Raw genomic sequence first — 14,885 nt, 5'->3', positions numbered from 1 at the left:
ATTTTAGTAAATGGCGTGGAGTGGCGTGTTGTAGCGAAGTTTTATAAATTCGTGTTGTTAAGATACGATAAGTAAGAATATCAGAGAGAATATCGTAATAAGTAAACGAGAAAGAATAATCGGGAAGTTCGGTCACTCGAGAGTCCAATGAACTTTCAAATTCACGAACGTGACCAATAACAATTGATTAAGGCGGCGGGCAATTAAAAATTTCCAACAAACGTCTTAACGAGATTCGACACCGTTAATTCAATTTACAAAACATTTTTCAAACAATGCAATGTGGTGGTGTCCGCATTTAAGCCACCCAATCAAAGTCGAAATACCATGGATTCGAAAATCATTGGCCTCGATCGGTCACATCTCGTCGGGTTTAAATGAATTGCACCAAACACTTACCCTCGTGTGTATCTGCCTGTCTGTCTCTGTCTCTGTCTCTGTCTCTCTCTCCTCTCTCCTCTCTCCTCTCTCCTCACTCCTCACTCCACGCTCTCTTTCTTTCTCTATCTCCCTTTCAATCTGCTTGTCTCTGTCTCTGCTTTAATATCTCTCTCTCTCTCTCTCTCTCTTAATCTTTATTTTTCTCACGTGCCTGCCGGAGGCTCGGGTCCTCCTTGTCACACACAATAGTAAATAGAAGAAAAGAACGAAGAGATTCGCAGCACCGACAGAAAAAAGAAGCACGCTGCTACTCTTTCACGCACACGCATCGATAAATTGAGAGGGAGATGAGGCGCCGCGACCCGCGCGCGTACAGAGCGGAATGCGGAGCGCAACGACAATGAGCCACCGCCGAGAGCTGACACTCAACCGAGATTGAAGTCGCGACTCCTGAAGCGACTTGCGCGCGGTCGCCGCTCTCTTTCTCTCTCTCTCTCTCTCTCTCTCTCTCTCTTCTGTCCCACTCTGTCTCCCGCACTCCCTCATTCTCTCACTCGCTCGCTCCCTCTCTCCCACACTCCCACTCGCAAGTAATCCCACCACAAAAATCACTCGCGCTCCCTCTCTCTTGCGCTCCGCCGCTCGCTCTCCCTCCCGCGCTCACTCGCTCTTGATGAACTGACTAGTGCGAGCTCAAAGTCGGGGGGCGGAGCTACGGCCAACTCGCGATGAACCGCCTTCCGTGCCTTTTTTTTCCCCCCTATCGCGCTTTTGTTCGCTCCCTCGCTCACTCACTCAATCACTAGCTCGCTCTCTGTCTCCTTCGATTTTTACTATTGCGCGCCCCTGCGACTGCCCCACGGTGACTCCTGTTGCTCGCTCGTCTTTCGCAGATCCACAGGTACGCGATGCTCTCTCTCTCTCTCCCCCATCCCCACTTATCGTCCTCCCCGCCAACCGCCCACCGACGTCCTGTTCGCACGGCGGACTCGTGGTTGTCGTCGTTGTCGTCGTCGTCGTCGTCGTCGTCGTCGTCGTCGTCGTCGTCGTTCACCGAGGCTCTCGATTCCCAGTGGCTCCGCGTTATTTTGACGGATTCAAGCTAATTCTATTTAGTGCATTTCTCGAAAATTTATTTCTTATTTAACTCCATCGATGCAACTCTTTTTAAAATCATCGAAATGATAATGACGATAATAGATTATCACGATAACGATTGATATGATATTGATAAATTTACAGTACTAAGCAATCGTATGGGGAATGACGATGGGAATTTTTAGTGACACATTCGCAGCTTTAAGACTTTACGTCATATTTACATCCAGTTGAGCGTTAAATTAAATTTTTTTTTGATTTTTTGCTTGTTTCTTTCCTTTTCATTATGCTTATGTTTTTTTTTTTTTTTGTTTCGTTTCGTTTAGTTTAGTTTCGATTTGTTTGTTTTTTAATGCAAAAACTATGCAGGACTTCACTTTTATAGCTGTACTAATCATGATTTTCGTTTGAAAATTTATTGAACGATTAGATCGATTATAAATGTTGTCAAGCTCGCTGCAACCATCTTTAATGAAACATAAACTTTATATTAATTAGTAAAACTGATTTGATTGATTTTTTTTTTTTTTTTTTTTTTTTTTTTTTTTTTTGTATACTTACACTCCTGCTCGACATCTCGAGTCTTTTATAACGTCTATTATAAGCATTGTTGGTATTCAAAGTTTATGAATCTTCAATAGTGAAACGTTTCATATTTCGTTAGTACTGCGTATTAAAATTGCTCGGCGAGTGTGAAAATAGTTAATTCTGTAAATTTAATACCGACCACTGACATTAAGCACCATCAAGTCACCATCGAACATTTCCTTAAAATCGTTTAATCGAGTGAAGAAGAAGTCAAGTGAGATGAAAATGTTCACACTGACTCTTGGTCATAGTATATGATGACCCTGTGAAAACCATTCATTTCTCTAGAAATGAAAGTTTCTTCTTCTTCTTCTTCTTCTTCTTCCTCTTCTTCTACTATTTTACCATTTTATAATGCCATTTTCTTATTCTCTCAATAGTGAAGAAGAGTAATTACAGCCTGAAAAGCGCTTGTTATTTTGTCGTCGACGCTTTTGCCGACATAACCAAGGCAATATCACTTACATACGAACGGACTTAAAGTATATCAGAAACATAAAATAAATAAAAAATACATAACATCGAGAACAGTGCAATTTCGTGAATTTGAAAGAAAAAGCTGTTCTTGCATTAATTCACACTTGGCGCAAAAGCGCTTCGTCGCAAGTGTAGGCCAAACGCAGCCGACAATTTCTTCCTTCGGTGTCGGATCATCGAGTTTTTCACCGACAGCAAGCAGCTCGATCCTCTCTCTCTCTCTCTCTCTCTCTCTCTCTCTCTCTCTCTCTCTCTCTCTAACGCACACGCACGCACTGACATATACACATTAATTTCGTAGACGACAACAGCCTCCTGCAGCGGCACTCGTATGCGCGTTCCGGCGAGTCCAGCCGTGTTGGGCAATTAATTGTCTGTTATGGAAAAAGTTTTCCTCGCGTCGAGCGTATCGGGGTCACGAACACCAAGGAGCCGTACACGCATTTTTCGGGCCGCCAGGGTCGCGCTCTTGGTGCGAGGTGCCCAGGAAGCCCTGTTGTTTGGGATTCGGCCCTCTACACGAACTCGATTATTTGAACAACAGCGAGAGCATGCCCGCGCGACCTGAGCAGCGGTCTCGACAAGAAAGGGAGAGCCTCGGGCCGCAATCCAGGTCTAATCGTACCCGGATCCGTTTCCTCGGGCAAAATCCTGTCGCACGTCATTGTGAAAAGATGAATTTGGCCGCACGAGAGTTGGCGGGGAGGAGTTGATTGTCTATTATTAGTCCAATACTATTTGTCCAATCGTCTTTCTCATTTATTGGCTTGTCCTGATTCTTCCTGCTTTTTATCCCAAGCGGCAATCAATGCTGATAATATAAGAACTCACCTGTGAGTCTAAGAAGTACGTGTCGCATATTAAGTATCCTCTACCTTTTCTACGTAAAACACGCCTAACAATTGCTAATTACAAATACATTATAAATGGCCAGAATGATGGCGAGCCATGAGTCTTACCTTCAATCTCGTTGTTTCCTTTGTATTTTTAATTTTTTTTACTTGTAAAACACTACTAACGAGACTATTATTAATAGGTGCTTATAATTGTTATTTATTTTGCAATTTATTTATTCGTGGCGCTAATATTTTATCCTTCAATAGTACATACTACACAAACATTGCGTAAGAACTTGCGTAAGAAAATTCGATACTTTTAATTAATCTTCTTTGAGGGTTATGGGACTAACGATGATAATGCATAATTTATTTAACATCTCAAATATAATCTACGCACTTTAAGCAGTTAAAATTTGGAATTTCTAAAAATGGTCGATGGCAATTTATTGGGCATAATGGCTGAACAAGTTGGGTGATTTATGGTTTTATGAAAAAAATTTCTTTGTATGTTAAACAAGTTTCCTTCCCAAAGTCAAAAATTGAATAATATTTAATAATAATTAAACGTAAATTGTCAACGAATCGCTGATTGTGTATAAAGTATCAATGTATTTAAATATTTAATTATTTAATTAGTAAATTTCCAATCAAAGGCTTTGTAATTTTACGTAATAAATAAATGTCGATATAATTAATATAATTAGCAATAAATGTCGTAATAACTGAAACTATAAATTATTATATTATCATTATAATATAGTATAATCCTTAATCCCTAGTAGCATATAACTTGTTCATATTTTCGTATCTCCAATTACTTTCTCACTAATATGTAAATACACATATTATTTAACGATACGACGTTTAAATATAACTTTTGAAAGTTAAATTTTAAATAATTTTTTTTTTTTTAACGAATACATAAAATCAGCAAATTACCCATTATTTCTATAACAACTGTAATTGCAAGTTTTCATATAGAATACAAATTTCTTACAATCCGTACTCGAGAGAATTTGTATTGTTTCAGAACAAACTGTTTTTGTCTTATATGATTAATTATTATATGCATTATATTTTATAAGCCAATCATTTGTCTATGCCTATATTTATTGTATTTAGGAAATTAAATAATTTCTATTAGAAGTAGGAAAAGCAATTTCTTTGCATATTAATAGATGATTCGATTTTATTATAGATGGATGTTGTGAATGAAAATAAAATTAAATTAAAAAAATCACTTATGACGAAGGAACCATAACCGTTATAGTATCATTAGTCGCATGATTAATCAATTTTCATATAAGTAAAAAATACATATAAATTGTAATAGTTGCAATATTTTTCTTATACGCATTAAAATGTAAAAAGAAATTAGAAATTTAAAAAATTTTTACAATACTTGGCTGTCTTTTATGACTTATTTATGAAAATTAAATGTACCTTCCGTGCAATACACCGTGCATTCATTATACGAGCAAATAAATAAATTGTTCGATAAGAAAATTAGAAGGACAGATTTGAAAACGCATTGTTTTAAATGATAACTTGTAATCAAACATACGCAACTACAAGTTCAAAATTAAATTTGAAATGTAGTTTATATTATTTTCGTGCAATACCGAAACATTTATATATTTTTATCGCAATACCGTACTTGGAAAGCTTTTTTCACATTTGATTTTCTAAAGCAATATCTTACGTTTCGATGAAATTGTACAATTAATTATTCAACGATTATCGGCCTTGCAGAAGGTAAGGCCCGATCGAAAAGCATTAACACCTTCCTTCGAAGAAGTTTTAATCAATAATACGATACACTAGACAAAGTCAGATATGTCCATTCGACTTGCCTAACATTTATACTGAACGACGCAGCCGTTAATCTATATTTAATAACGCCAGTGTTTCGGCAATTTCCGCGATTTTGAACATTTCCCAAAAGAAAGGATGAAAGTCTTTGAAATGGAGGAATAACTAACTAGCATATCGAGTAGAGGGCCAGGTCGGCTTCCTGATCGCCGACGATAAGAAAGTCGAGTAAAGATTAAGAGTACAAATAGCGATGAGAATCACGAACGAGGCGTCAGTGTCAGTCAACCTCGGCCCCCGGAGCATCGCCTGGTGCATCCGGAGGCGAGCTAGAGGCGCGCGCGCGCGCGCTCGCACACCTCCCCCTCTGCAGCAGACGGCTCGCTATGGTGGGGTCGGTGCGGGGAGGGGGGGGAGCTCAGCTTAGTAGCGCCCGGGGGAGGGGATCGGGTCGCCATGACTGGGCGGCATCCCCGGGCGGGCGCGAATCGCGGCGGCAGGAGTCCGGCTACGCCCCCCGCGCGCGTCCTGCCGGTGTCCACCCCCGGGGTGTCCTTCCTCGATGTGTCCACGCCACCTCGCGACGCTCCTCGCAAGCACCTGGACTCCTCCTCGGCTCGAACGGGACCTTAACGGTGGAGCTCGACTATACGTTCCCCCAGGTCCGCCCGACCGGGATCCCAAGTCACATTTTCTCAAACTGGTGTTCGTAGCATAAGCTTTTGTACTCTCGAGATTCCGTATGTCGGGATAGAGGGTCTTTCGACCTTTCAATGACACCTCATTTTTCTGTCTGGCCCAGAAAAGAAAACACGACTCTTTTTTTAACCTTAAACGAATTTTGGCAGTTATTAGCTGCCATGACTAGAAAATTTTTAATTAGCTGAAATAATGAGGTAAATAGTTTTTCTTTATTTTGCAATATTCTAGTTATTATGTAAAAAGGATATTGCAATAAAATTTTAAAGGCACGATTAAGATTGCGTTAATTAGGATCGTGTGAATACTTGTAACAGAGAAACAAAGACGAGAGATCCTAATGATTTTCAATGATCTTAATACACATATTTGGTCGTTGATTCATGTCACAGATAATTTTGTAACGGTAAGGGCAGTTTCTTTTATAATAAATTATTATTGGTATTGAATATTGTAATTTAATTTTTTGATTTATTAAAACATATTATAGATCGTTAGAAACGTATGCTTGTAGATTAATCTTAACGTTGGATAATATTTTCGGCATTAGATATTTCGAAAAAATATCATCGAATGATATTACTTTTCATATAAAATAATTAAAGGTAATTAAACGTTATATATGTATTCATAATATTATCTTGAAATATAGAGAATATTGGTTCGGCCGGTGAGCATTAGGGAAATTTTAAAAATTCTGAACACGTTCATTATTTAACTATTGTATAAAAGTTTTTAAATTAAATATAAATATACGAGCCAATTTTGATAACAGTGACGATCCATTTACTATATTACTTGTAATGTTTCTAGAAATTGTACACGATATCGTTCGCCATTATTATTGGTATGCCATATCTATTTTTTTTTTTTTTTTTTTTTTTTTTTTTTTGAAGACCAGTATTAGATATGTGATTGTTAAATGAAAAACATCTTAACGCAAAAAATTATATTTTTTATAATGGATATATGTTGAACTATTGATGTATTACATGTAGATGTTTGTCATAATATTTGTATTATCATAATTATTCGCTAAAATTCCCTCAATAAAATATGTAAATTTAATAATTGTGTAGCTTAATTATACTATAACTCTTTGAGCAATGAGAAGCTACAAATTCCTTACTAAATAAATTAAAAGTTAAACATTGAATCTAGTAACAATACTTGTTGGCATCGTCTTTCTACAAATGCAAATTCATAACTATTGTCCAATATGAAAGAAAACAATTTGAATAATATATAATTGACATTATTTTTCTAGACAAAATATCAAACAATTAGTTAATATACCTTGTTTGTTGTACAAATTTGGCATTTTAACTCAGTGATATTTAGTAATAAATATTTTTATAAAAATTATGATTTAAGACAGAGAAATCGTTACACCGTGGAAGTTTTTGAAAATTAAAAAAAAAGAATTCGAATAAATCAGCGAATAACAATTACAAATGCCTGTAATGCTATATGTTCTTTTATTATCTAATGGTTTCAACTGCCTTTAAAAAGAAAAGCTGCATTAGTTCTTGATAAACAAGCTTGTATACTTTCCATTAGCTTTTAAAATTGCATTGAAAATTCTTTGGACTTTGTTTGTTATTTAGAAGGAATGAAACTTGTTTGGAATTTATCCAGTAAGAGAAAATTATTTGAATTATTAACTGAATCTTCATTTCCTGTAAGTTATCGTAAAAATGTAATTTAGCTCTATTTAGCAATTTGACTTGTACATACATAACTTGTAAGCTTATAACGATTGAATTATTTGCAACAAAAAAAATTTTACGCAATTTTGAGAAATAACTTGTTTTAATTGGAATTAAATTTTCAATTTGTATATTGAAAAAAAGAAGAAAAAATTATGAACAAGAATTACTGAAAATTTGATCAAATTTCATGAATTATCTTACACGCGTTGTAGAAGTAATAAAATTATTCAATATTTTATAAAATTATAGAATAATTCGATACCGTTGATCTATTAGTGACATGAAAAATACAAGAAGATATTTATGATTTACCGTTTACGATAATTTCTATTTATATAATTTCAATATCGTAACTACACTTTACTTTTCAACAATTACATAAATACAAACTACGCTTTTAATTTATATGCTTTGCTTTCAGATTTGTTGATCAAAATACAACTAAGGACAGGCGGCTAATTTTTAGTCAATTACGCATAGAAAACATACTTATTAAAAACACATTTAAAAAAAAGAAATGCTGCTTCGTTTCAACCAATGAATCGTAATATTTTCGAAATTCTTGCAAAATATTGTGTTTGCTATCCTGCTATTACTACAGAAACTAAATATTTTAGGAGATAATTGAATAATTTACAAACAACATTTCAAAAACTAAAAATAATTTGTATTGCTCTGCAATATTTTCGTATTTTCTACAAACAGTGCTACAGACTTGGTTAATGCATAACCATGTTGTAAATATTATAAATATTAATATACAAGACTCGATATCATGCAAATCTATTGAAATGTATATAAAACAATATAAGTAATAGTTGTAATACAAATTAAAATTGTGTATAAGCACTATTATATAACACAAATTTAAATCATGCGATAATTAATGATTCCTCGTGTATATATGAGTTATCACATTAATTATTTCCTGATGTATAAATAGAATTTTAGAAACTTTTGTGCAAGCAATTTTCCAAACTATGAAAATCCTATTTATAAGATTGATTAAAATTTGACAACATTTTTCAAACAATAATTCATTGACATACTTGATGGGCAATTTCTAATTACAAAAGAACAACCGTCGCTCCGAAGCTCACAGAGTCACTTTTGACTCATACAGCGAGTTAAAATAATTTTTCTTAACAACAGACATCGTTTCAATTGCAAATGGTTTTGCCATTTTCCTTAAAAAACATTATAATGACCGATCAAGCTTCACGTGCAAATTTACAAAAATATTCAAATCGTAATCGTTGAATTAATAATTCATAATATATATATAATAACGATATTACATATTAATATGCAATGCTCTGAAAAACTATGACTACTATTAATAATAACTTGATTAAATAAATAAAAATTCGTTTGAATATTGTACATTGTATTATATATAGTACCGCAAGAAAATTTGGTCGTAAATTAAATCAAGTCGATTTTTTTTATGTTTTATTACCAATGTTTATTGATATTCACAATAAAAACAATGTCATGCGCAAAAACATAATAAACCAAACGTCAGTCGAATGGATACTAGACCTCTCATTGCATAAGACATCAACGTAATTAAAAAAAAAGGCCAACCGAAAATACGAATACAGTCGATCTTATCGTTTCGGCATCTCCTCCCAAGATGAATATTAATACCCACAAATCACCTACATATTCGAATTTTGATTTAAGCTCCAGTTCGGAGAACTCGTACGAATGAAAACAATGGTTACAAGAAAGCATGTAAAATTTTTCTCGGAATCGTCATTAACCGACTTAGCGAAATTTCGTCGCGAGCTGATACTATATGCACAATAAGAGTGCGTGTGTGGTGGTAGGAGAAGGAGGAGAAGGAGGAGAAGGAGGAGAAGGCGGAGGTGGAGGCGGAGGAGGAGTAGGAGGAGGAGTAGGACGAGGAGGTGGAGGAGGAGGAGGAGGAGGAGGAGGTGGTGGTGGTGGTCGTGGTGGTGGTGGCGGTGGAGGAGGAGGTGGTGGTGGACGAGGAAAAGGTAGTGGAGGAGGAGAAGGTGGAGTAGGAGGAAATGGTTGAGTGGCGTGGCGGTGTGGGGGGTGGGGGTTGGGGAGGGTGCGGAAGGGGAGAGATCCCCACCCGAGCGAGAGAATTTTTCTTGCTCTTAGACTGGGCTTATCAGGGCATATTATTATCGCCTCGCCGGACAATAATCGCCGCCGATCGTCGCACTCGAGTGTGTATAATGTTATTTTTTCGGGGCGTTGCATGGCAGCGTTACAAATGACGCAACCGACGCGTTCGCGTCTCAAATTTCGCTGAGAGGCCCGATGACCGTGAAGTCTCCAATTTGTCAGGATATTAAGTGACGCGTACGTCCTGAGTGGAGCGAGCTTCGATAGTGTAAAGGGACGCCGAAAATTTCTTAGATAAGGGATAGATTTTGCTATTATTATGAGAGCTCTGCATTTTTATCCTTCGAGTCTTTCATTTTGTAATTGAATACACATCGAGACTCTACACCGAGAGCTTTATCTTTCTCAATTTATTCTAACTTTAGAGTTTCGGCAATTTTATTGCACCAACGCGCGCGGATCGGAAGCGTGTCGGATTTACGGCATAAGGCACAGTTTTCCACGTTTCATGACAAATCGTCGCTCATTACGCTTATAATTAAACTCTCATTCAAACAAACGAACTTTCCATTTCCAACGAACAGCTATTCTGATAATAAAAATTTTCATCGTAGGCGAGATTCGTTCAAGGGTTCGCCAGAGCGTTTTCACGTCCTCTCCTCCAATAGAGTGGATCATCGAAACGGCCGTGGATTAACTGCAAATATCCGCAAACGAACATCCAAATAATATAAAGGACGTATAATTAGTCATAAGGATTTCATAGCTAACGCTAAGTAAAATAATACTTTTGGTGGTAATTAATTTTTTAGCATTAATCGACATCTCGGTGATATATGCTTGGTCCCCCAAGATCGGGAACGAGACTAAATCCATAATTGATAAATCATCGATGGCGAATAGCAAAAGCTTTGAAATTTCGTATGATATAACGATATTGTAGTATAAATCGGCTATATTATATCGTGATCCTGTGATTTTCTTGCACGATGGCTTTATAGTTTAGTGGAGGAGTACGCGTTGTCCTTGTTGTCGGCCTTGTCGTTGGTTAAGCGCGGAAAGGGTAAAATCGTCGGGGCGCGCTGTCGCAGTTCGACGGTAACGGGAGTGAAAATACGAGGGGACATCCGGTGGCCCCGCAACCTCAATTTTAACAATGGTGGAGGCGTTGGAGGCGTTGGAGGCGTTGTTAAGCCATTTATGAGGAAGTTGGCAAAAGTCGCGTGCTATCGAAGAAGTCGGTGCTGCAGTGCGGCGGTCGACTGCACAAATCCTCGGGCGGGCGGTCGGTCGGTCGGTCGGTCAGTCACTGGGACGGCGACGGTGACGGTAACGGTGGTGGCACCGAGAGAGAGAGAGAGAGAGAGAGAGAGAGAGAGGGAACACTGATATATGATTTTTCAACAATAAAAGAGCAATAAGGAGGAGCGCGCGAACGCAGCTCGCTCGAGCGACATGAGCGAGGGTATTGTTGGGCCAGCACAATGGGCCTGTTTGCCAACATTCGTTGACCGCGAGTTACATTTTTTTCTTCGTTCCTCGATTTTTTTCCTTCTTACGCTCCCTCGCCCCGATTGATAATGGACTTTTTCCAGCTAACTCGGCGCGCCTCGCCTACTCGAGATTGTGAGAAAATGTATTGTTAATTGTTAAGGCGATTATTATTTCATCGGATCACCAACTGTCAACCTGAGCGACGAGAGCGACGAGAGCGACACCTCCTTTTACGCCTCTACGCCGACTATTTTATTTCCTAATATGTTCCTCAATCTTATTTATCTTGCCCCTTGCCATCGCTATTAGCGTTCGTTTCTGCCTATTTATTAACTATTCTCGACAAATCATAATTTCCTACGGATATGATAATTATTTTACCGTTATGTCTTACACAATGTACAATCGATTTTGATTTATCGGTCAGAAAATCATAAAATTCTTATTATATTATATTCATAAATTATTTTTACTGCTAGGAGATGTTCGTGTTTGTTTTTTGGAATTATAAATAACTTGTATAGCCTTTTACTTGCAACAACGGTTATTCAAACTTTTTATTGTCATGTTTCGGTAAATTTACTCAAACTAATGAAAAAATATTTTCCATTACTCAATTAGTATTATTATTGATTTGTCTTTAGACATTACATTACGACAACTACATGGAGCTTTACTTTAGGTGCTTTTTTAATGTACCGAAAGAGAAAAATGTTTTTAACATTTATTAAAGATATATTTGAGGTTTTTTTGTAATGAAAAAAACTACTGCCATTTCCTTCGTGCGTGCCAGCATCTTAAACGAGAGCGTGTGTATGTGTGAGAAGGAGAGAGCGAGAAAAGAATTTTGGCTTGTTTTAAACCATGAGCGGATAATCGCTCGTGTCGCGCCTCGCTGCGTGAAATGAGGCTCCGTACAACATTAACGTAATAAAATAAAAGAGAGAAAAGGGCGGAAGAATGTGCGTGTGTCGTTATATGGCAGGGCGGGAGGGTACGTGAGAAGGATGGCTGATGAAGAAATAGAAGGGGCGAGAGAGAGAGAGAGAGAGAGAGAGAGCGTAAGAGTGTGAGAGAAAGAGTGATAGAGAGTGAGTGAGAAAAGGGCAAATCTATCGAGTAGAGGGGCGGGAGGGAAACGAAGAAGGATAGAGTGAGTAGCTGGGTAGAGGTAGGACGTAGAAAAAGAATAATGGCGAGAATCGGAACTGCAAAGGAGGTTTTGCTACTTTATGGCACGTTTGTTGAAGATGTTGCTTTGACGTTTCCAAATCAAAACAGGATAGCATTTTTACAACTATTAAATTTTAATTTAATTTACAGTCTTCGGTCAAACGGAATTTTTCATCAATCAAAGTATTTATTTGCCTTCAAGTACGCTTCGATCAACATCATAATAATTTCTTTATCATTTTTCATTTATAAAGAAAAGCAGCGCTTTTGGCCAGCAATGTAACATTATAATCTCAATGACGAATTCAAATTAAATGATTCAAATTCAAGTGCATATTTGTTTGGTTCTATAAGAAATTCCAATGTTATATTTGAACATCCAAGGTGAACTGATAACATAAATAATCAGACTTAATAAAAAATACTATGGATGTTGATTGCTTAAAAGCACATTTAGGCCATTCGTTCACGAATCACGAAGTGATTCAAAGTATACACAACTTAATCGTCTCGCGGGTCGTAAAAATCTTGAGGCCGTAAATTTCGGAGGCGCACGCCAACGCCAACCTTATTCCAATAACTATTCCATATGTTTTCTTTTTTTACGGGTAGGGGAAAAATCAGTCAGGTTATGCTTGTTGAACATGGCCCTTTTGTTCTTTTTCTTTTCATATTTTTCTTCGCGCGAAAAGGCACGGACAATTTTTCCTCGTACGTCTACTTAATTTTTATAAGAATTAAGCATTGCAAATTTCCTTAAAGTTTGCTACCAATGCAACTGTCGAAAAGTAGAATTTTATTTGTTCATTTTTTATATAGTAATGACGTTATTTTCAAAGTTATCGATCGTACGATCGAATTGCTCGACACTATTTACTTCTAGCAAATCTACATATATATGAGCCAATATACTAATCAAGAATTATAATTTAATCGAGACGATATGATTCCATAATTATGTGCATATTGTGCATGGATTGTATATTGTATATATTAATAAAATAAGAATTATTAAAAGTAATTTAAATAATTTGGACATTAGTATCTAAGAACAATTATGGGATAAGTCACTTATTCGATCGTCACATATATTCATGAAATAATTTTCATCATTATCGACAATTAAACACACACACACACGCGCGCGCGCGCGCGCGCGCATATATATATATATATATATATATAATTATAATTTTTCTTTATGCCATAATGCTCTTACATTGAATTTTAGTGACCCCATAATGTAAAAATTTTAATCAAACAGAATAATTGATATATTTATTATTTATTTATTTATTTATTAAAAAATGTTTATAAACAAACGTGATAGTGGCAATCGTTTAAAATCATACGCTTCCACTTTTTATTTACAAATGGTAACGCGAATTTCAAACTCGAACTTATGCGCAGGTCAATAGTTTCACGGGGCATAAAAAAACAGAGCTGTAAATTTTGTAGGCGCATGCCGTCTAAATACCTATTTACTACTCGATATACTCCATTTTCTATAAGTATTATTAGTTTTCTATTTCTTCTTTTTCTAAAGTTACGCTCTCAAGAGCGCGACGTAAATGTTTGGGCTGATTTTTGAAGCTTCGCAGAATAATATTTGTTCCTTCGTATCTGATTCGAGTGTTGGTATAATAAGCTTTTTGAATACCTTGTTTGCTTAAGGATCGAGAAACTTATTTAACCGTAGTTGTAAATCACTGCTTGATGTAAAAATTAGTATTTAGTCGGTACGTTGAACAATACTCTTCATTCATCGATCAACTTCCTGACTGAATTTATTAAAACAAAAATTTTTAGTCCCTTCTAACAGAGGATTATTATTGAAATATTAAAAAATGTTTGACTTAACACTAAACTAATCTAGTTTCGATTCTAATAAAATTATTGAATTCAATTATATATTCTTAAATGGCATGTTCATTAATGAATAATCTTAATAAATAATAACACATCATTAATTAAAATTCTTTATTCAAAAACATCAATAACAATTATTTGTTGTTAATTTATTGTTGGCTTACACTCGCACATAATTTGGCATGATATTTTCTCTTTTAATATAATCTTTAAATACTGCAAAAGTAATTTCATATTAAATAAAATACTCTAAAACATTATCAATAAATCAGTCACTATGGCTTTACAAGGTATAATGTCGCGTATGGTTGCTCTTGCTTCAAATCCATTTGCTTATGCTTTTCTAATTCTAATATAATATAAAATATTATTTAAAAATTCGTTTATATATATATATATATATATATATATCGGTGTTTTTTTCTTCAAAAATCAATGTACGTTTAAATATTCACTCACCGAAACAATACATTAAATATTTAACTACTTCATCCGCACGATTTCTCTCAGGAGTTACAACTTTTTCAAAAGCCACTTTTATATCCTTACTTTTTATTTCATTCCAAAATCCCTTTACGGATGTAAAAAAATCGGAAATTGTTAAATAAGAATTTTCAACTGCTTCTGTGATGCTTTAAAAATT

The sequence above is a fragment of the Ceratosolen solmsi genome, unplaced genomic scaffold, assembly GCF_000503995.2.
Source record: "Ceratosolen solmsi marchali unplaced genomic scaffold, CerSol_1.0 scaffold33, whole genome shotgun sequence".
Lineage (NCBI taxonomy): Eukaryota > Metazoa > Arthropoda > Insecta > Hymenoptera > Agaonidae > Ceratosolen > Ceratosolen solmsi.
Note: the sequence above shows the minus strand (reverse complement) of the source record.